The sequence below is a fragment of the Oncorhynchus gorbuscha genome, linkage group LG01 (genome assembly GCF_021184085.1).
Source record: "Oncorhynchus gorbuscha isolate QuinsamMale2020 ecotype Even-year linkage group LG01, OgorEven_v1.0, whole genome shotgun sequence".
NCBI classification, from domain to species: Eukaryota; Metazoa; Chordata; class Actinopteri; order Salmoniformes; family Salmonidae; genus Oncorhynchus; species Oncorhynchus gorbuscha.
The window spans coordinates 80427906-80450649 of NC_060173.1; positions in this window are offsets into that span (position 1 = coordinate 80427906).

Below are 22744 nucleotides of genomic sequence, written 5' to 3' on the forward strand. Positions count from 1 at the left end.
TGTGCATCGGAGCGGCCCCAGGTTAATTCGGCAGTGATTGTTTGCGATATGCCACAAAGGGGAGGGTTTCTCACACAATAAACCTCCGTTCAATCTACTCTGGCAAAAAGCTGCAGTCACATATACTCAGATAGCCCAAATGAACAAACTGCCGAGCATGAATTGAATGTGCCACTCTTCATAATGAAGAAAGGATTTCTCTCCTCCACTCTCTCTCTTTCTTACTCCATCACTTTCATTTTTCTCTACCACTGAGGTTGTGCCTCGAGGGAGAGAAGGAGAGAGAAGGAAAGAGAAGAGGAAAGAAGGAGAGATGTTTGGCCTCCCACAGAGCGATGGCGCCGGTGATCATTGAGAGTGATGATAGGCTGCTTTAGGAGGAGTTATTTTTGTCCTTGGAAGGAGCTGAGTCAGGGAGGGGAGGACAGGAGTTGCATGTGTGAGACAGGGAACAAGTGTTCAGGACAGGAGACAATGCCTGTGTTCTCCAGCCCTTTGTCCTCCTCCACACAAAGGCAACATCTCATCTCTGAGATAGAGAGGACAAGGTGTTGTTATCCGTCATGGGACATGTAATTAACAGAGCATACAAGGTATATTATCATTGTGGAGAATAGCTGGCTCATCAATAAAAGGAAAAAGTAGGACCATGTATGAAGAGTGCTTCCAAGGTCTTGGTTTTCTATATATGTCATGTTTCTGTAGAAACCATGAAAAGTAATAAGAATATTCAGAGATACTTGGAAAAGTGATATACAAATCCATTACATCATCATCGTTTTCATATACACTACCGGTTAAAAGTTTTAGAACACCTACTCAATCAAGGGTTTTTCTTTATTTTGACTATTTTCTACATTGCAGAATAATAGTGAAGACATCAAAACTATGAAATAACACATATAGAATCATGTAGTAACCAAAAAGTTTTAAACAAATCAAAATAGATTTTATATTTGAGATTCTTCAAATAGCCACCCTTTGTCTTGATGAAAGGTTTGTACACTTTTGTCATTTTCTTAACCAGCTTCACCTGGTATGCTTTTTCCAACAGTCTTTTTGAAAATAAGAATTTGTTCTTAACTGACTTGCCAAGTTAAATAAAGGTAAAATAAAATATGCTGAGCAATTTTTGGCTGCTTTTCCTTCACTCTGAGGTCTGACTCATCCCAAACCATCTCAATTTGGTTGAGGTCTGGGGATTGTGGAGGCCACATCATTTGATGCAGCCTCCCATAACTCTCCTTCTTGGTAAAATAGCCCTTACACAGCCTGGAGGTGTGTTGGGTCATTGTACTAATGAAAAACAAATGATAGTCCCACTAAGCCCAAACCAGATGGGAAGGCTGCAGAATTCTGTGGTAGCAATGCTGGTTAAGTGTGCCTTGAATTCTAAATTAATCACAGACAGTGTCACCAGCAAAACACCCCCACACCATAACACTTCCTCCATGCTTTACGGTGGGAAATACACATGGAGATAATTTGTTCAACCACACTGCATCTCACAAAGACACAGCGGTTGGAACCAAACATCTCCAATTTGGACTCCAGACCAAAGGACAGATTTCCACTGATCTAATGTCCATTGCTCATATTTCTTGGCCCAAGCAAGTCTCTTCTTATTATTGGTGTCCATTAGTTGTGGTTTCTTTGCAGCAATTCAACCATGAAGACCTGATTCACAGACTCCTCTGAAAAGTTGATGTTGAGAAGTGTCTGTTATTTGAAATCTGTGAAGTATTTATTTGGGCTCTGAGGTTGGTACTTCTAATGGACTTATACTCTGCAGCAGAAGTAACTCTGGGTCTTCCATTCCTGTGAAGGTCCTCATGAGAGACAGTTTCATCATAGCACTTATTATTTTTGTGACTGCACTTGAAGAAACTATTCAATGTTCTTAAAATGTTCTGTATTGACTGACCTTCATGTCTTAAAGTAATGAGGGCCTGTCATTTCTCTTTGCTTATTTGAGCTGTTCTTGCCATAATATGGACTTGGTCATTTACCAAATAGGGCTATCTTCTGTATATCCCCCCCACACACACACACACACACACACACAAACACACTTTCTCACAACACAAATTATTGTCTCAAACGCAGGGCAGTACTGAGTAGCTTGGATGAAAGGTGCCCAGAGTAAATGGCCTGCTCTTCAGTCCCAGTTGCTAATATATGCATATTATTATTAGTATTGGATAGAAAACACTCTGAAGTTTCTAAAACTGTTTGAATGATGTCTGTGAGTATGAAAATAAATCCAAACAGGAGGTGGGAAATCTGAGGTTGGGATATTGATTACGTTGCACTCCCTAGGGCTTCCACTAGATGTCAACCTTCTTTAGAAACTTGAATGAGGCTTCTACTGTGTTGTGGAGCCTGATGGGAGCTGTTCGAGTCAGTGGTCTGGCAGAGAGCCAGGTCCTGGTCACGCGCATTTCACATGATAGCGACCTGTGTTCCATTGCTTCTCTACAGACAAAGGAATTCTTCGGTTGGAACGTTATTGAAGATTTATGATTTATGACAACAACATCCTAAAGATTGATTCTAAACTTAGTTTGACAGGTTTCTTCAACCTGTTATATAACTTTTTGAAGTTTTTGTCTGACGGCTGGACCTGCACGAGCGTTTTGATTTGTGTACTAAATGCGCAAACAAAAGTAGCTACTTGGACATAAATAATGGACATTAACGAACAAATCAAGCATTTATTGTGGAACTGCGATTCCTGGGAGTGCATTCTGATGAATATCATCAAAATTAAGGGAATATTTATAATGTGATTTCTGATTTCTGCTGACTCCAACATGGGGATTTTATTTTTTCTGAGCGCCCTCTCAGATTATTGTATGGTTTGCTTTTTCCGTAAAGTTTTTTTGAAATCTGACACAGCGGTTGCATTAAGGAGAGGTATATACTGTATATATTTTAAGTCTAAGGTCCAATCCGAACTCATCTCTCGGAATGTCCTGCCCACTTATTATCTCAGCCAATCATGACAAGCAGGAAGGTTGAGGACATTTTCTGTGGCTAAACCACCTAGGTGTGATGTTCCTTGTTGGAAGGATTGGACCAAGGTGCAGCGTGGAAGGCGTTTATCATTTTTATTAATGTGAACCAGCACCAAAACAAATTAAGAGTAACAAAATGAACGTGCAGCTTTGTAGTGCAAAAGGCTACAATACAAAAACAAGATCCCACAAACAACAGGTGGGAAAAGGCTGCCTAAATATGATCCCCAATCAGAGACAACAATAGACAGCTACTCTGATTGGGAACCACACCAGGCCAACATAGACAAGAATAAACTACAAGAGTAACCCACCCCAGTCACACCCTGACCTAACCAAAATAGAATAATAAAAGGTTCTCTAAGGTCAGGACGTGACACTAGGCTTGTAATTTAACATTTGTATTTGCATTTACAGATGGCATACAAGTTAGTTATAAAGGCACATGAAAGTTTACATGTTCCAGATGGTATTTTTGATGGCATTTACGCCTAGTTTCCTTAAATGGGTCAAAAATGAAAAGATTATAGAATACCTTGATTGGTGGGGATCTCCATTTTACCTGAAATATTATTTTATGCTGCAGCCCAATTTAGGCTACCCTGGGGCGGCAAGGTAGCCCATTGGACTAGTAACCGAAAGGTTGCAAGTTCAAATCCCCGAGCTGACAAGGTACAAAAATCTGTTGTTCTGCCCCTGAACAGGCAGTTAACCCACTGTTCTAGGCTGTCATTGATAATAAGAATTTGTTCTTAACTGACTTGCCTAGTAAAATAAAGGTAAAATAAATAAAAAATGTACACAGGCATCTCAATTCTTATATTTTGCTCAATTATTGGCAAAAGAGCTGATCTGATTGGTCAAAAGACCAATTAGTGGAAAAATATCAGAATCAGTATCAGCCTGTGTAAATGCAGCCAGAGAGAAAAGTTGGAAGGCAGTTTAAAAGGAAGCCTCCAAAAAGTTCCAGGAAATTGACAAACAATCCAATAGAGTTTTACATTCAGCATGGATTGTTTCAGCCAATCCATTTCTCCCAGTGATCTCACCTAGGCCTCTATCGAGCTCATCCCACAATAGGCATCTGAGACAGGCCAGCTTCAATGCTACTGTCACTGATCAATCTTTATCAACTCTCTGCCAGCATCCGGGGAAGACCTGGAGAAAAACAGATACGTACATAGTGGATATTGAAAAAGAGATGTTCACAGGAAAAACATCATAGTCCCTTTTAGGCAAAATACTTAAATGGCCTCATATGTGACACACCAACTTGATTTGGTCCTATGTAGTAACATTAACCTTCTTACGTCTGAAATCCCGCTAACGGGATTGATATGACAACAGCCAGTTACCCTTTTGCGACCAGGGGGCAGTATTTTCATTTTTGGAAAAATAACGTTCCCGTACTAAACGGAACGTCAGGACAAGATGCTTGAATATGCATATTAATTGACAGCTTAGGATAGAAAACACTCTAAAGTTTCCAAAACTGTAAAAATATTGTCTGTGAGTATAACAGAACTGATATTGCAGGCTTTTGAAAGCTCTGCGTTCCAATGCATCCCTATTGAGCAGTGAATGGGCTATCAACCAGATTTCTTCTTCTCCGTATTCCCCAAGGTGTCTACAGCATTGTGACGTAGTTTTACGCATTTATGTTGAAGTCTACCCGTAAGCGGCTACATTGCGCAAGTGGTCACCTGATGGCTCTCAGAGTGATTCTCGCATAAATACAGAGGTAGTCATTATTCGGTCCTACTGAAAAACCAATTGTCCTGGTAGATATATTATCAAATAGATATTTTAAAAACACCTTGAGGATTGATTATGAACAACGTTTGCAATGTTTCTGTCGATATTATGGAGCTAATTTGGAATATTTTTTCGCGTTTTCGTGACTGCAATTTCTGGGCGATTTTTCAGCCAAATGTGAAGAACAAACGGAGCTATTTCGCCTACAAAAATAATATTTTTGCAAAAAAGGAACATTGGCTATCTAACTGGGAGTCTCGTGAGTGAAAACATCCGAAGCTCATCAAAGGTAAATGTTTTAATTTGATTGCTTTTCTGATTTCCGTGACCAAGTTACCTGCTGCTAGCTGGACAAAATGCTATGCTAGGCAATCGATAAATTTACACAAATGCTTGCTTGCTTTGGCTGTAAAGCATATTTTGAAAATCTGAGATGACAGGGTGATTAAAAAAGGCTAAGCTGTGTCTCAGTATATTTCACTTGTGATTTTCATGAATAGGAATATTTTCTATGAATATTTATGTCCGTTGTGTTATGCTAATTAGTGTCAGTCGATGATTACGCTCCCGGACCCGGCATGGGGAGTTACTAGAGGTTAACTTCTTGATGCTATTCATCCTGTTAGCGGGATCATTTCCGTCAGCAGCCGCTGAATAGCAAAGCGCCACAGTCAAATAATATTACTAAAAAAGATTCATATTCATGAAATCACAAGTGCAATAATGCAAAACACATCTTAGCCTTTTGTTAATCCAACTGTCATCTCAGATTTTGAAATTAGGCTTAACAGCGAAAGCAATCCAAGCATTTGTGTAAGTTTATCGATAGTATAACAAAACATTATGTACACTAAGCGTTAAGTAGCTAGGTCACAAAAATCAGAAAAGCAATCAAATTAATCGTTTACCTTTGGTGATCTTTGGATGTTTTCACTCACGAGACTCCCAGTTACACAACAAATGTTCCTTTTGTTCTATAAAGATTATTTTTATACCCAAAATACCTCTGTTTGTTTGTCGCGTTATGTTCAGAAATCCACAGGAAAGAGAATGAAAATTCCAAATAATATCCATAATGTCCACAGAAACATGTCAAGCATTTTTTATAATCAATCCTCAGGTTGTTTTTAAAATATGTATTCGATAATATATCAACCGGGTGTGTAGGTTTTTCAATACACCGGGAGAAACAATGGCCGCTTTACTCTGTTGCACAAAACTCACTTTGAGAGCCCCCACCTATCCACTTACGCAATGTGATCTTTCACGCTCATTTTTCAAAATAAAAGCCTGAAACTATGTCTAAAGACTGTTGGCACCTTAGGGAAGAGATATAAAAAGGAATCTGGTTGATATCCCTTTAAATGGAGGATATGCATGCATAGAAACAGAGAGGTTTCAAAATAAGAGGCACTTCTTAATTGGGTTTTCCTCAGGTTTTCGCCTGCAATATCAGTTTTGTTATACTCACAGACAATATTTTTACAGTTTTGGAAACTTTAGAGTGTTTTCTATCCTAAGCTGTATATGCATATTCTAGTTTCTGGGGCTGAGAAATAGGCCGTTTCAAATGGGTACGTTTTTTAGCCAAAAACGAAAATGCTGCCCCCTACACGCAAAAGGTTAAAGTGCAGGGCGCCAAATTCAAACAACAGAAATCTCATAATTAAAATTCCTCAAACATACAAGTATTATACATGATTTTAAAGATAAACGTGTTGTTAATCCCACCACGTGAGCGATTTCAAAAAGGCTTTACGACGAAAGCATACCGTGTGATTAGTCACAGAAAAACACAGCCATTTTTCCAGCCAAAGGGAGGAGTCACAAAAATCAGAAATAGACATAAAATGAATCACTAACCTTTGATGATCTTCATCAGAGGACACTCATAGGTTTTGTTCGATAAAGTTCATATCCCAAAATCTCAGTTTACATTGGCGCGTTATGTTCAGTAATGTTTTGCTACCAAAACATCTGGTGATTTTGCAGAGAGCCATATCAATTTACAGAAACACTCATAATAAACATTGATAAAAAATACAAGTGTTATGCATGGAATTATAGATATACTTCTCCTTAATGCAAACGCTGTGTCAGATTTCAAAAAAGTTTTACGGAAAAGGCACACCATGCAATAATCTGAGTACAGCGCGCAGACACAAAAACAAGCCATACAGATACCTGCCATGTTGTGGAGTTAACAGAAGTCTGAAATAGCATTATAAATATTCACTTACTTTGATGATCTTCATCATAATGCACTCCCAGGAATCCCAGTTCCACAATAAATGTTTGTTTTGTTCGACAAAGTCCATAATTTATGTCCAAATACCCTTCTTTTTGTTCGTGCATTTAGTTCAGAAATCCAAATTCATGAGGTGCAAACACTAGGTCCAGCGGAAAGACAAAAAGTTCTGTTACAGTTCGTAGAAACATGTCAAACGACATATAGAATCAATCTTTAGGATGTTTTTTACATAAATCTTCAATAATGTTCCAACCGGACAATTCCTTTGTCTTTGGAAATGCAATGGAACGCAGGTCGCTCCCACGGCCGCTCGCGTGACCAGCTCATGGCCTTCTGCCAGACACCTGATTGAAACAGCTCTCATTCGCTCCCCCTTCACAGTCGAAGCCCGAAACAAGGTTCTAGGGACTGTTGACATCTAGTGGAAGACCTAGGATGTGCAATCAGACCCTAATTTACACTGTATCTTGGATAGGCAAAGAGTTGAACAACTACAAACCTCAGATTTCCCACTTCCTGGTTGGATTTTTTTCTCGGATGTTTCCCTGCCATAGACATCATTCATTTTCTATCCAAATCTACTAATAATATGCATATCTTAGCTTCCGTGCCTGAGTAGCAGGCAGATTACTCTGGGGACCTTATTCACTCAAGCTACTCAAAAAAATTGTAAAAATACACTTGATCTAGTCCTTGGCCTATATTCTAATTTGATTTTGGTGCAGGTCATGTTGTTTTTCACATTACTGGTTAACACACATTATATCAAATAAAATCAATTTTTATTAGTCACATGCACATGAATCAGAAGGTATATACGGTACAGTCAAATGGTTACTTGCATAGTGGAGTCTTTTCTTAAGACCCATAATCCCAACCCATACTACCAAGCACCATGCATGAATCTGCAGGTAGCTAAAGCTCACCAACTAGGTTCAATGTTAGCTAGCTAGTTAACATTAGGCTAAAACTAGCAATGCAAATGGCTTTCTGAGGTATGGTCAATATTACTACACAGCTCATACGTGTAATGTTAGCTCGTGAGCCAGCCAGCTAACATTAGCTAGCTGGCTATCATTAAGCTTTCATTTGCAATTTGAAATACTTTCTCACAAAATTAGAAATGTAGAATGTTGCGTACAAAACAACTGGGATCTCCAATATCTGACTACTGACTTCAGTGCATTCAAGACAAATGGGTAATCTAAAAAAAACGGTCATCTAACTCGAAATTCCAACTCGGGAACTCAGGCCACTTTCTAGAGCTCTACATTTCCGACCTGAAGATCACTGACGTCATGATTTGACCTATAATTTTTCAGAGTTCCTACTTGTCTTGAAAGCTCTGTAATATCTGAAAATGTAGCTAGACTTTTACCCGTATATGTGGATAAATATTTCTCCCTCTCTATCATAGATGCCATGGTTGCCCTGAGCTAACCAACTGGGTTCAATGTTAGCTAACTAGCTAACATTAGGCTATAACTAACAATGTAAATGGATTTCTGACGCATAATACTACTACACAGCTCATACAAGTACAGGTAACATTAGATAGCTAGCTAAGGGTACACTTTAACTTGCAATGAAAACAACTTTCTGACAAAATTATCAAATCTCAAAATGTTGCTAGAATCTTACCCGTATACATGGATGGACACGTCTCCCTCTCTGTCATTGATACCATGGTTGTCCATAGTTTGAAGATGTCATCCGGAGACAGGTGTTTTATACAACAGCCATCCGTGTTCTTGCAATCATAATCTGCTTCCACCGGGCATTGCACTGATTTCAAAACTCGGTCAACTTCTTCCATTACAACAACACTGTTGATCGCCATTTCTTCCCCATCACTGTCACAGAAGACTCCACAATGTCTGGTTAAATTAATTGTAAATATATCTACAGTACCAGTCAAAAGTTTCGACATACCTACTCATTCAAGGGTTTTTCTTGATTTGTACTATTTTCTACATTGTAGAATAAAAGTGAAGACATCAAAAATATGGAATCATGTAGTAACCAAAAAGAGTGTTAAAAAAATCTAAATATATTTTATATTTGAGATTCTTCAAAGTTTCCACCCTTTGCCTTGATGACAGCTTTGCACACTCTTGGCATTCTCTCTCATGTGAAGTAGTGACGTGCGACATATGCCTAGCTTCCTGAAACGGGTCACATATCTCTCTCCTCCAAATTGATTGTCAATCACATTCAAAATAGCGGACTGATCTGTTATTTTCTTTTGTATTTTTTTAGCTGGTTTTGCTATCTTGTTTTGGTCAGCAAAAAATCCAGATGCATGTGTTGATGAAAACACTATGCATGCAACTAAAATATTAGTCATGTAAGCTAATTTTGCTGAGAGCCCTTTGACTAGGCCGTGTAAAAAAAAAACTTAGAGCGCTCCTCGTGCCAAGACCATTAGACATGACTGCAAACTCAGACACTGTAAAACTTTGGCAGGACTAAGCTCTGAGAACCTCTCTTACTCTGGTGTAAAAATATATTACTCCCACTTGTCGAATGGCAAATAAACTGCAGCTAATTTCACTAAAGTGTGTGCTGGCTGAGAGGCCATCTGTAAAATAAGTACTGTTTGACAGATACAAATACTCCACATCTGATGGATTGCCTGGGATGTTTATAAGAAATGTTATTATTTACCCCACCTTTGCTCCTTCTCAAACAAAAATAATAATAATCTCACCTTTCTGAAAACACAGATGATTTGGTGAGGAACCCAAATACCCAGGGGTATACTTGACTGATGGAAAGCTCTATTTCATCCTCAAGTAGGTAGGTGGTTGGATGATTTCTATTGCTCTAAGTTCTTCACCAGAAAATGTTTTTTTTTTCTTTCAAATCCAAGTAAATGAAGTTGTATTAAAGATATTTTGAGGCAAAAGGGAAGTTGAGCCCATGCAGTGCTTTGATGGAATCGTACATGACACACAGCAACATGTTGTGGAAAAACAGCACCTCAGAACTCTGCTGTCTTTTAGAGTTCTGACTCATGCAGCCTTTTTCAAAGCTGGATTGAACAAAACATACACCATGAACACATTTATTTGAAAGGAACTAAGAAATATACTTTGGTTTGAATCAATAATTCCATTCATGTGGTTGCTAGACCACTAAGGTGGTCATAAATGGGGCCTGTGATATTGTGATGGATACCCTGGGTTTTTCAGACCAGGCAGGGTTGCAGCCAGCTACCAAAAAATGATGTGATTAGGCTCAATAAGGCTCCATCCCCCCAACCAGCTAGCTCAGTGGAGTGAAGTGGAGGGTTGTGGGGGTGTTTGCTTTAAGACCCTTACCTGGGTGTTCTCCCTGCACCGGTCACTCAGTGTAGTGAGAGAACGGAGGGCCCTAATTAGATATCATATCAAACATCAACACTTCCCCTAGGCTGCTAAGCTATTCCCCTTCTGGAGGGGAGGTGCTCACTGCCTGTGTCCCTTCTGGTTCCTTTAGTTATTCAGAGAGGGATCGATAGGTGATACCTCGACAAACACACACACACACACACACACACACACACACACACACACACACACACACACACACACACACACACACACACACACACACACACACACACACACACACACACACACACACACACACACACACACACACACACACACACACACACACACACACACACACACATATAAGCACCTGCACACAGTCCAGATTTCTTTGTCTTAAAATCCGCCTCAATCCAGTCAGGAAAGCTATTTGTCTTCAAGACCCCTATTCCCTTGGTCCCCCCCCACACACAGGGTGTATTTATTTCTCTACCTGGATGTTCTCTCTAATCTCTTAATGCGTACAGTCCTCAGGAGACACCCTATCCAGTCTCATTAAAGCGTGGTGAGAGGCTTAACTGGAACACAGTCTGCTCATACTCCCCTCTCCAACTCTCTCTCTTTGTCTGCCTCTCTCTCTCTCTCTCTCTCTCTCTCTCTCTCTCTCTCTCTCTCTCTCTCTCTCTCTCTCTCTCTCTCTCTCTCTCTCTCTCTCTCTCTCTCTCTGTCTCTCTCTTCTCTTTTCTGCCTCTCTCTCTCTCTCTCTCTCTCTCTCTCTCTCTCTCTCTCTCTCTCTCTCTCTCTCTCTCTCTCTCTCTCTTTTGTCTCTCTCTCTTTGTCTCTCTCTTTGTCTCTCTCTCTCTCTTTGGCTCTCTCCCACTCTCTTTCTCTCCTTTCCTTTTTACTTTCAAAAGCCTTCAACCTTGGACCTCTTGAGTAAACAGGGACATGTTTTAGAAGTTTGATGGCCATTATTCTCTTCTACTCCACTCTCTCTCCCACTCCCTCTCCCTCAGACTCTCCGTGTCTCGTTCTGCATCTCCCACTCTTCTTATTTTATCTTCTCTCTCCCTCTCTTTCCTCTCCCAGAGGCCTAACCTTAGTTCTCTGAGTTATCGGACAATGACTCAGAGGTTTGATTAAAGTTACGCAATCAACACAAATCGATATACTGCGTCATAGCACTATATTAGTCTTTATGAGAGAATGAGGTTGATGATGCTGGGGAGTAACAGTGGAGGAACGTGTTGCTCCTGTGGTCGTTTTTAAAGTGCCTGCCGATAAAAGAACTGGAGAGGTTGTTCCCCATTGATTTTACACAGAAAATTCCCTCCAAACGTATTTTTACCTGCTGATAAAGGTACTGTGGTGGAAACTCCGTTTGCAAGCGCAGATACTGGGCATGGAGAGGTAATAAACAGCCCTCTGCACCAGCTAACACTGTTAGCTTTATCAGAGCATAAAATACCCTACAACCCAGTACTCACATACCGATATATCTCATAGAGATAACCTCAAGACTCAACTAAAATGACATACCCAAATCTAACTGCCTGTAGCTCAGGCCCTGAAGCAAGGATATGCATATTATTGGTACACCACTTCATAAAGAGAGACTTCAGACGACAAAACAATATGGCAGCAACACAACATGGCATCAGAACAACCTGGTAGCAGCACAAACATGATACAAACAGACATCAGCAACTTGCAATGCCTATCAACCATCAAGGGTTGAAGAGCAGAGTGTTCCGAGAGCTTACAGTAGTGCGTACTTATCCCAGCTCAATGTTGCAGCTACGTTTCATACTAAGCCTTACGCAGGACTTTTAAATTATTACTAGGTCGTTTGGCAGAAGAAAAAAGGTTTGGGCTTAGATACCAGCAATAACGTTCAGGTATAAAGAAAAGGCAGAAAAAAGTTTGCGGAAAACGTCTATGCATGAAAGGGATATTACTCCAACCCCCAGCGGGTCTTATTGAATGGACCATATGTTTGACACTACTCTTCTAGTGTGGCCATCAAACTTCTAAAACATGTCCCTAGCCTTGACGCACAGAGTCTTCCTGGTGTTCAACCGTACGAAGTTCTCATGTCACCCCGCTCCTCAACACACTCCACTGGCTTCCAGTTGAAGCTCACATCCAAGACCCTGGGGCTTGCCTACAGAACAGGAAGGGGAACTGCCCCTCCGTACCTTCAGGCAATGTTCAAACCCTACACCCCAGCCCGAGCACTCCATTTAGCCACCTCTTTTTTTTAAAGACATCTGTGGTATCATTATTATTATTTTTTGTTGTTGAATTTTACCCCTTTTTCTCCCCAATTTCGTGGTATACAATTGTTTAGTAGCTACTATCTTGTCTAATTGCTACAACTCCCATACGGGCTCAGGAGAGACGAAGGTTGAAAGTCATGCGTCCTCCGAAACACAACCCAATCAAGCGCACTGCTTCTTAACACAGCGCGCATCCAACCAGGAAGCCAGCCGCCGCACCAATGTGTCGTAGGAAACATTGTGCAACTGGCAACCTTGGTTAGCCTGCACTGCACCCGGCCCGCCACAGGAGTCGCTGGTGCACGATGAGTCAAGGATATCCCTACCGGCCAAGCCCTCCCTAACCCGGACGACGCTGGGCCAATTGTGTGTCGCCCCATGGACCTCCCGGTCGCTGCCAGTTGCGACAGAGCCGAGGCGCGAACCCAGAGTCTCTGGTGGCACAGCTGGCGCTGCAGTACTGCACCCTTAACCACTGTGCCACCCGGGAGGCTATTTTGCCACCTCTTGTCTCTTGGCGCTCCCACCACTACAGTGGGTCAACTCCCGCACAGTCCAGTCAAAGCTATTCTCTGTGCTGGTACACTAATGGTGGAAAGAGCTTCCCCCCTAACATCAGGAAAGCAGAGTCCCTGCCTATCTTCCAAAATCATCTTCAAATAGTATCTTAAATACCCCCCCCACACCATTCTCTCCCTTTTTTTCCTCTCTGTCTCTCTCTCTCCTTAGTGGACCATTTCTACTTCACTTAGTCTTTATTTCTCTCTCTCTCTCTCTCTCTCTCTCTCTCTCTCTCTCTCTCTCTCTCTCTCTCTCTCTCTCCTCTCTCTTGGTCTGCCCTTGGGATGTCCTTTGGGTTATTTATTCACCCTTTGATGCCCAGACTTCCAGACCCAGCCGGACAATCTGAAGAGCCCCAGAAGGCTCTGTCATTAGAGGAGAGCTATCCCCAATACAGGCCACATCCCCCTGGGAAAACCTTTAATGCCAGACCCCCTTAACCCCTCAGAACTCCCATCTCCAAAAAACACCCCACTGAGCAAAATGAAAATGATGCATTGGGGAGATGAAACAGGTGCAATTGATGGCTTATTCTTTAAAGCTGTTCAGACTGTGGTCAATCACAGGGACTAGAATTAATTGTGTCTTATTTGGGAGGATATGTACAGAGGGGAGGGTGTGTTGGCCCTATGATGGATGTCTCTTTATCCGTCTGGTGTCAAAATGAAATGGAGAAATTTAAGACGAGTACATTTGAATATGGCTGCACCCGGTTGGAGGGGGGCTCAGCTATTCCCCAGATGAAGTAATTATACAGAAAACAGAAAGGACTAAGAATGGGTATGCACTATGCAGTACTTGGTGAAATCAATGCAAGCATAGGTCAAATGTAATGAGATAGTAATCAATAAGAGTGAACTTGCAATCAAAAGTAGATACTTGGCCATTAATAAACATAAATACATAAAATCTGGATGTAAAATAGATACACAATTCTGCTCACCTCATTTATTTCTGCAATCTTCACTGTGCATGTGGATATGCTAGCAATATTAATTATATTGCATGATACACATAGTATTAAACCCATGTTATGTTTTCATGTTTTTGCTGGTTCCCTTTCAGTCAGTCAACTTCAGTACAACATACTATGGGAAGTTGCACTCTCGGGACTTCAGGTGAAGGATATAAAATCATGCCTGATAAGGCCAATGAAATATGCGCCTCACCAGAAGGCCCACATTCCACAGATGAAAAACCCCACTTTCCACAGATGAAAAGCATGAGACTCATGAGATTCATTCCTTCAATTATTCCGCTCTTCCCCTCGTTTGTCTCGGCTTGGAGCACAGTCAGGCGGCCTTCGTTCGATCCAGTCCATGTACTGCAGCATTCTTGAGGAATCTTGGAATTACCCATGGCGGTTTTTTCCTTTCCCAGATGCCGGTACCTCGGCTGGGACCAGGGTGCAAAAAGTAGAGATGGATTGGAGTGGGGTATGCATTGGCAGCCCGCACCTAACATGGCTCCTGTGCACTCTGTCACCAGTTATGGGAAACTCCTCGAAGAGAGAGGGTGGCCAGGTTTGGTGGGTACCTCCAGCCACCTGTGTCGGCCTTGGTCAAGTACCACCTCTCTTTCAAAACTCGTTGAGGAAGGGTCCGGTCCCACCTCGGTGTTGCCGGTCCAACATGGACTTTCGAGACTGGGCTAGCTAAACAAGTGCTGCATAGCGTGTCAGCCAGGTTGGCTAACTCGCCGAAGCTAGCTAGCTATTACTAGCTATTCCTGCCTCCCCACAGTGGAGTTGCTGGGGTAGCACTCTTGTTTAGTTTATGTGGTGTTCAGTTGCTAGGTTATTCTAAAAGGATGTCTAGCTTGCCTAGCTTAGGCTAACTAGCCTCCTGGCTAACGTCGGCTAGCATGCTTAACTTCCTGCGCGTGAAACTTACTGGGTTTTCCCTAGTGTTATAGCAACCCCATTCCTAATTTTTTATTTATTTTACCCCTTTTTTTCCCCAATTTCATGGTATTCAAGTGGTAGTAGTTACAGTCTTGTCTCATCGCTGCAACTCCTTCCGGACTCGGGAGAGGCAAAGGTCGAGAGCCACACGTCCTCTGAAACACAGCCCAACCTAGCCGCACTGCTTCTTGACACAACGCACATTCAACCCGGAAGCCAGCCGCACCAATGTGTCGGAGGAAACACCGTACACCTGGTGACCGGCCCGCCACAGGAGTCGCTAGTGCGCAATGAGACAAGGACAAACCCTCCCTAACCCGGACAATGTCTCCCGGTCACGGCTTCGACAGAGCCTGGGCTCGAACCCCTGGTGGCACTGCGATGCAGTGCCTTAGACCACTGCGCCACCCAGGAGGCCCCATTCCTATTATTAATGCCTGGAGTTGGAGGGAGTGGAGGAAGCAGGGTTTGCGAGCACATCCGATGAGTAAGCAGTCCCCCCTGAGCACTTGGCTGGGGTAACCCCCGGAGCGAGGGGCCTTGGCATGAATTGTAGTGACCAGTGCACCCTTCTGCAAAACAAAACTGTGACAACAGTACTGCTAAACAGGGTACTACGTAAGCCACTTGTGCCCGTAGAGGGGCTGGGCTTCATGCAGGCTATAAAGACTCATGAAAGCACATAGTATGTTGAAAATCTTGTCCATGTTTGATGCTGCCCCCTCCGTTAACCTGCGTTCCACAGTTTTCACGGGGTTCAAGTGATATATCAATCTCCCCATGGTAAGAGTGATAAATTGGATCTCTGTCTACATGGGAGAGCCCCTCCGCCATAGGTGGCTCATTACTGAGATTAATTGATATAAATATGAACTTTATCAAACAAAACATGCATGTATTGTGTAACATGAAGTCCTATGAGTGTCATCTGATGAAGATTATCAAAGGTTAGTGATTCATTTTATCTCTATATGTGCTTTTGCTCTCTCTCTCTCTCTTTGGATGGTAAAATTGGCTGTGTATTTTAGTGAGTTGTTGGTGACCTAATATAATCGTTTGTGGTGCTTTCCCCGTAAATCCTATTTGAAATCGGACACTGTGGTGGGATTAACAACAAGACTACCTTGAAAACAATATAAGATACATGTATGTTTGAGGAATTTTAATTATGAGATTATTAGATGGCGCCCTGTACTATCACTGGTTGTTGTTGTATCGCTCCCTGTAACGGGATCTCAGCCATAAGAAGTTAAAGAGCATATGGAAGTTAGAAGCAAAAGCCTACAACTATTTTAGCACCATTTTAGCACCATTATATATAATATATATATATAAAATGGTATATATATATATATATATATATATATATATATATATATATATATATATATATATATATATATATATATATATATATATATATACAATGGTATTGCGTAGAATGCAAACCCATACAATTCAACACAGCCAGCATGCTTCCTCCAATCAGTCTACATTAGAGGGAGCATCAAGGAGTTTGCTGGCTACAGAACCACTGCACCAAGCCCTGTCCCTTCTGCTCCTGCCACAAGTGTTCATCAGCCCAAATATATGTGTGCAGGCATGGATGTGCCCTAAGGGCCAATTTTTTATTTATTTATTTATTTCACGTTTATTTAACCAGGTAGGCTAGTTGAGAACAAGTTCTCATTTGCAACTGCGACCTGGCCAAGATAAAGCATAACCGTGTGAGCAGACAACACAGAGTTACACATGGAGTAAACAATTAACAAGTCAATAACACAGTAGAAAAAAAGGGGAGTCTATATACAATGTGTGCAAAAGGCATGAGGAGGTAGGCGAATAATTACAATTTTGCAGATTAACACTGGAGTGATAAATGATCAGATGGTCATGTACAGGTAGAGATATTGGTGTGCAAAAGAGCAGAAAAGTAAATAAATAAAAACAGTATGGGGATGAGGTAGGTGAAAATGAGTGGGCTATTTTCCAATAGACTATGTACAGCTGCAGCGATCGGTTAGCTGCTCAGGTAGCTGATGTTTGAAGTTGGCGAGGGAGATAAAAGTCTCCAGCTTCAGCCATTTTTGCAGTTCGTTCCAGTCACAGGCAGCAGAGTACTGGAACAAAAGGCGGCCAAATGAGGTGTTGGCACAGCATGGAGGCGTTGCTGTGTTATTTGCAAGATGAAGTCTCCCATCACATGCACCACATGCTCAGTGACCCTCTGCTTTACATCAGAAAGAGACTGCTATGGCATCTGGCATCAGCAGCAGAATATTGTCTAGAGTTTTGGCAAAGTTGGTGGGGTTATATGGCAAAGTGGGTGGGGGCTAGGGTCAGTATGTTATATCTGGAGTACTTTTCCTGTCTTATCCGGTGTCTTGTGTGAATTTAAGTCTGCTCTCTCTTTCTCTCCTTCTTTCTCTCGGAGGACCTGAGCCCTTGGACCATGCTTCAGGACTACCTGCCATGATGACTCCTTGCTGTCCCCAGTCCACCCGGCCTTGCTGCTGTTCCAGTTTCATCTGTTCTGCCTGTGGCTATGGAACCCTAAACAGTTCATATTTACTCTTGAGGTGCTGTCCTGTCGCACCCTCTACAACCACTGTGATCTCCACCCGGCATAGCCAGAAGAGGACTGGCCACCCCTCATAGCCTGGTTCCTCTCTAGTTTTCTTCCTAGGTTTTTGCCTTTCTAGGGAGTTTTTCCTAGCCACCGTGCTTCTACCCCTGCATTGCTTGCTGAGGGTCTTCCAAATATTGAAAGTGTGTAAATAGTTATCCATGTTATTTTGTAAATGTGTATATATTTATATATATTTTTCAGATATTCTTTTATCAATAATTATTTTTTTCCCCAATTATTATTTTTTCATTTATTTTTCTCATTTTTTGGGGTGTTAGAATACCATTTTGGTATTTTGTATATAGTTATTTGGTTCAAAATGTATACCTTCACCAATTTGGCCACTTGGATACATTTGGGCTAATTGTGTGGGACACCTGAGTGACTTCATGATACATGTCATGTAAGCACACTCATTTTGGAAGTTATCAATCTGAAACTTTGCACAAGTACTGTTGCCCTCTTATGTTTTTCACTGAAATTGTCCCCATCATCCCATCTGAATGTTTGTTTTATCTTGTTTGTTTTAAAGATGATGATACAAAAATAAAAATAAAAAATGTATGTTTTTTTTCATTGTTTTATCTAAACCAGATCTATTGTGTTATATTCTCCTACATTCAATTCACATTTACACAAACTTCAGAGTGTTTTCTTTCAAATGGTACCAAGAATATGCATATCCTTGGTTCTGTGCCTGAGCTACAGGGTATTAGATTTGGGTATGTCTTCAGGCGGAAATTGTACAAAGTAGGGGGAGAGCTCTAAGACGGCAGGCATTCCGCTTGACAATAATCCGCTGAAAAGGCAGTGCTCGAAATTCAAAAATATTTTGGGGAAATATGTAACTTTCACACATCAACAAGTCCAATACAGCAAATGAAAGATAAACATCTTGTCAATCTACCCAATGTGTCCGATTTCAAAAATGCCTTACAGCTAAAGCATAACATATGATTATGTTAGGTCATAGCCAAGTCGAAAAAACCCACAGCCATTTTTCCAGGCAAAGATAGGAGTCACAAAAAGCAGAAATATAGATAAAATGAATCTGTCATGTTTTGTCTTAGATTGTCTTGTCATTTTGCTTTTTCCTCTGTTCATTTTCCCCCTGCTGGTCTTTTTAGGTTCGTTCCCCTTTTTCTCTCTCCCTTCCTCTCTCTCTTCTCTCTATCGTTCCGTTCCTGCTCCCAGCTGTTCCTATTCCCCTAATCAATCATTTAGTCTTCCCACACCTGTTCCTTATCTTTTCCCCTGATTAGAGTCCCTATTTCTTCCCTTGTTTTCCGTTCCTGTCCTGTCGGATCCTTGTCTATTGTTCACCGTGCTGTGTCTGTGTATCGCCCTGTCGTGTCGTGTTTCCCTCAGATGCTGCGTGGAGAGCAGGTGTCTGAGTCTGCTAGGTTCAAGTGCCTTCCCGAGGCAACCTGCAGTTCTTGATCGAGTCTCCAGTCTGTTCTCGTCATTACGAGTGGAATTATGTCTTATGTTTGTAGAATTACTTTACTGGATTAAAGACTCTGTTTTCGCCAAGTCGCTTTTGGGTCCTCATTCACCTGCATGACAGAATCACTAACCTTTGATGATCTTCATCAGATGACACTCATAAGACATCAAGTTACACAATACATATATGTTTTGTTCTATAATGTGCATATTTATATCCAAAAATCTCAGTTTACATTGGCGCTTTACGTGCTGTAATGTTTCGATTCCAAAACATCCGGTGATTTGTAAAAATACTCATAATAAACATTGATAAAAGATACAAGTGTTATTCACAGAATTAAAGATAGACTTCTCCTTAATGCAACCACTGTGTCAGATTTCAAAAAAACTTTACGGAAAAGCATAATCTGACGGTGATCAGACCCAAAACAGCCAGAGGAATATCCGCCATTTTGGAATCAACAAAGATAGAAACAACACCCCAAATATTCACTTACCTTGATGATATTCATCAGAAGGCACTCCCAGGAATCCCAGTTCAACAATACATTTCTGATTTGTTCCATAAAGTTCCATCATTTATGTCCAAATAGCCACTTGTTGTTAGCGTGTTCAGCCCAGTAATCCATCTTCATGAGGCGCAGGCACTTCATACAGACAAAAACCCGAAAAGTTCCATTACATTCCTTTAGAAACATGTCAAACAATGTATGGAATCAATCTTTGGGATGTTTTTTAACATAAAACATCAATAATGTTCCAACCGGAGAATTCCTTTATCTTCAGAAAAGCACTGGAACGAGAAGTAACTGTCGGGAGCGGGTGTCATGAGACAAAGGCTCTATGCTAGACCACTGACTCAAAGAGGTCTCATGAGCCCCTCCTTTATAGTAGAATTTTCAAACCAGTTTCTAAAGTAGGTTGACATCTAGTGGTTGCCCTAGGAAGTGCAACCTCATCCATATCTCAATGTGTATTCGGTACGCCAAGCTTTGAAAAACTACAAATCTCAGATGTCCAACTTCCTGGTTAGATTTTTCTCAGGTTTTCGCCTGCCATATGAGTAATGTAATACTCACAGACATCATTCAAACAGTTTTAGAAACTTCAGAGTGTTTTCTATCCAATACTAATAATAATATGCATATATTAGCATCTGGGACAGAGTAGGAGGCAGTTCACTCTGGGCATGCTATTCATCCAAAAGTGAAAATGCTGCCCCATATCCTAAAAAGTGTAATATTGCCTGCTAACATCCATTTATTTTAACTAGGGATATTGTGTCACTTCTCTTGCGTTCTGTGCAAGCAGAGTCAGGGTAAATAAGGCAGTTTGACCTAACATAATCGCAAAGTGTGCTTTCACCGTAAAGCTTTTTTGAAATCTGACACTGTGGTTGGATTTACAAGAAGTTTATCTTTAAAATGGTGGATAATACTTGTATGTTCGAGGAATTTTAATTACGGGATTTCTGTTGTTTTGAGTTTGGCGCCCTGCAATTTCACTGGCTGTTGTCGAGGTGGGAAGCTAGCTTCCCACTTGTACCAGAGAGGTTCAAAGAGGAAGCACTGTATGAGACTCGAAGTTGAGCTAAGGTGCATCCTGTTTCCATTGATCATCCTTGAGATGTTTCTACAACTTGTTTGGAGTCCACATGTGATAAATTCTATTGACTGGACATGATTTGGAAAGGCGAACACCTGTCTATATAAGGTCCCACAGTTGACAGTGCATGTCAGAGAAAAACCAAGCCACGAGGTCGAAGGAATTGTCCATAGAGCTCCGAGACAGTATTGTGTTGAGGCACAGATCTAGGGAAGGGATCCAAAAACGGTCTGCAGATTGAAGGTCCACAAGAACACAGTGGATTCCTTCATTCTTCAATGGAAAAAGTTTAAAACCATCAAGACTTTTCCTAGAGCTGGCCGCACAGCCAAACTGAGCAATCGGGGGAGAAGGGCCTTGGTCAGCGAGGTGAGCAAGAACCCGATGATCACTCTGACAGAGCTCCAGAGTTCCTCTCTGTAGATGAGAGAACCTTCCAGCGGACAACCGTCTCTGCAGCACTCAACCAATCAGACCATATAGAGTGAACAGAAGGAAGCCACTCCTCAGTAAAAGGCTCATGACAGCCCGCTTGGAGTTTGCCAAAAGCCACCAAAAGGACTCTCAGACCATGAGAAACATGTCTCTGGTCTGATGAAATCAAGATTGAACTCTTTGGCCTGAATGCCAAGTGTCACATCTGGTGGAAACCTGGCACCATCCCTATAGTGAAATTTGGGGATGGCAGCTTCATGCTTTGTAGGTTTTTCAGAGGCAGGGACTGGGAGACTAGTCAGGATCAAGGCAAAGCTGAACGGAGCAAAGTACAGAGAGATCCTTGACGAAATCCTGAAAGGTTCACCTTCCAACAGGAAAACATCCCGTAGCACAGAGCTAAGAAAACGCGATAGTGGCTTCAGGACAAGTCTCTTAATGTCCTTGAGTGGCCCAGCCAGAGCCTGGACTTGAACCCGATTTGATATCTCTAGAGAGACCTGAAAATAGCTGTGCAGCGACTCTCCCCATCCAACCTGACAGAGCTTGACAAGATCTGCAAATTCAGGCAGGGTTGGGGAGTAACAGATTACAAAGTAACTGTAACTGTAATTTCTTATGTTTCCAGCATAAATATTGTAATCAGATTATAGATACTTTTTTAAAAACTAGATGATTACTTCGAGGATTACTTTACTTTTCAGAATGGATGTTTGCGAAAAGAATCTTTGACACTTCTCTGTTTTCTCATTGACATTCACATCAGCAAGTTTAAGTTTGTTCCACCTGAGCGTGTCTGACCACAAGTCAGAGACCACTACGATGACCACCAAATGTGTTTGATGGATCGTGGTAATAGACCAGGATTTTGTTGCCTACAGTCCAAGCTATGTCTTCCAATAGTGCGATTGCGGTTGGCATCCAACGATGATCCAATTTGAATAAACACTTGGAGGTAAGGATGAGAGCAGTTGTGTAGCCTACGGTGATACAGTTATCACTTATTATTGATATCTACATAGTGTATTGATGTGAATCACACTGCTGCTCTCTCATTTAGCTATTTGTGTCTTAAGGATTGTGGTTGATGTGGTTGGCTGTTCATAAATTTAATGTGTATTTGAATCCAGTAATCGTTAAATTCAAGAAGTTTAATAAGCTCCCTATCAATCATTGCTTTTGAAACCAGTGGACAGCCAGTGAAAAATGTGCTTTTGTAACAGCTGCATAGTGCGGATCCCTGCCTCTGGAATACAAGTGGGGCTTTTATTGCTCAATCTTTTTTATCCATAGTCCTAATGGACTGGGATGGGATCAAACTGGCACATCTTGGATAGACTTAACGGGGCAATCTGTAGTTGCTACATGCATGTGTGACTTGTAAATTAGATATATTAACGTAAAGATATAATTTAATCATATTTAATCATATGTAGTAGAAAGCGATGGGTTAGAAGAGGCCTACACAACTAACCCATAAAGTAAAATTTAAGATCCACATACGGTCAGCTAAGTAAACTTTAACATTCATTTATCCTGCAGT